Source organism: Orbicella franksi, chromosome 14 (genome assembly GCF_964199315.1).
Source record: "Orbicella franksi chromosome 14, jaOrbFran1.1, whole genome shotgun sequence".
Classification (NCBI taxonomy): domain Eukaryota; kingdom Metazoa; phylum Cnidaria; class Anthozoa; order Scleractinia; family Merulinidae; genus Orbicella; species Orbicella franksi.
In genome coordinates, this window is record NC_138158.1 from 14,386,721 (window position 1) to 14,388,639 (window position 1,919).

Consider the following 1,919-nt stretch of genomic DNA (forward strand, 5'->3'; position numbering starts at 1 on the left):
AGCCATGTTGTATATGAACCAGGCTCAACCCACAATTCCTTGTGGCAGCCTGCTTATCACCTAAGTTGAGAAGCCTACAAGAATTGAAAGCTGTCATATGGGTGGCGGTAGAAATGTCAATCAGTCTTTTAGAAAACAAATCGAAAAGCCTATTTATTAATTTCGTTCCACCCGCCATATAGTTTACTATAGTAGTTATTGTTATCTTTCCCGCTCGGTTTTGGTAAAACTGAGTCACTTCTGTCCAAAACGCGCGTGAAAATGCGAGGCAAAATAACTACATTAACAATGGCGAACTGAAGAATTCAGTTAATATATGCGAAATACGTGCAAGATATTCTCTTCGATGGCTACCTGTAACACGAACCAAACTTGTCCAAAGAAATCGTTTAAGAAAAAATTTTTTAGACTCATTTCAGTTGAAGGCGTTGAAGAAAATGAGAGTTCTGAAGTGAGATCAAAGTGCTCTATGAGCAAATCCTTGAATCTCACAGTTAATGATGACTGACACGAGCTTTCCTTTGCGTACTAATGATTCTGACAATAAACTTTCGCAAAGTGAGATCTTTTCCCCGGATTTCATATCCACTGAAGAAAAGTTGTTACACCCGGACGATTGAAATAAACAGCTCCCCCCAGAACAACCAATTAATTATAACTAGATGTTTTAACAACCATTTCATTTGAGTTATTTGAGCTAACATTTCCATTTTCAGGGTAACACTCGCAATTACGTAACACGTTGTCCTAGCGATGTCAAACAAGATATACGCCCGCAAAACAGCGAAATTGCTATGGGAACGTAACAAATGATCGACCAACCCTAATATGCATAATCTGATATACCACTAAAAACCGTATATTGCCTACACAATCCACGGGTTAAAAAATTAAAGTTCTTAAGAGGAAAAATGACATACAAGTTATAATAACAAAACGGATTGCGTAATTTAGCTAATGAGACATGTAGTTTCAATTAGATTAAAATCACAGCAGGGATCACTTAAACATCACCTCAAGTAGAGTTTGGACCCCCTCAAGCCAAACAAGTGTGAATGATATTACTGTAAAACGGTTCACAAAAAAAAAGGTTTAATTTGATGCTAGCGTGTAAACATTGGAGTAAAATTAACTGAGTTTAACAAGTTATCGCGACACTTTTAGTTATTTTAAGGACTTTAGGAAAAAGGTCAAAAATGCAACCGGGAGGGAAACGTCGTGAACCCTAGGGTTTTAACATCAAACGATGACGCAGGTTTCGTAATTAAGGAAGATATAAACACTGAAAAAATGCTGACAATATCCCAAGATAAACTCAGTTCTAAGGGTTCTTAAACTAACTTACCCGGCAACGCTGAAACTTTAAAATTAACTAACAGTCTAAAATTACTTTGAGTAGCTGAAACACCATGTCTCAGCAGCTAACTTACGTAATCTGTTTTCTTATTATAACCTGTGAGGTTATTTTCCCTATTAAGAACTTTCATTTTTAACCCAAGGAAGTTTACTATGTCTATATTATGGTATCAGGGTTGTTAAGGGCAGGTACACGGAAAAGAAACAAACTGGCAACAATAGCAACAACAGTAAATCGGCGCAGATATTTTAAACGAGAACGCAGGATATAGTTCAGTAGCGCGCTCACTGATAAGTAGCGCGCTCGCTGAGTTAGTGGTAAAAATTTCTTGTCAGTTCCACCGATTGTCAGTCTTCTCACATCTGACGCACCGTTTTATAGGGTGATATTGGAGAGGGCGGTGATTTCAATATTGAATTGCGGTATACCTTAGCCTGTGGGATGTAGTTTGATGCGTTCAGCAGCCCCCAATGTTCTTCTCATTATAAAGCTATGGCCGATCAATGTTAAACAAATAAAATTTGGTTTTGATTTTAATTGTGGTCAGCCGAACAAAAGTTGC

The 1,919-nt window shown here is 37.6% G+C and overlaps 1 pseudogene across 1 annotated transcript in view; it reads left to right on the top strand.

Moving 5' to 3' along the window:
* Nucleotides 1–1,021, top strand: part of LOC145467447 (uncharacterized) — a 23,342-nt pseudogene extending 22,321 nt beyond the window's left edge. The window contains exon 3 of the transcript XR_014042052.1: nt 1–1,021. This exon is cut by the window's left edge and continues 2,316 nt beyond it. The product of XR_014042052.1 is annotated as an uncharacterized LOC145467447 (transcript).
* The last annotated feature ends 898 nt before the right edge of the window (nt 1,022–1,919 follow it).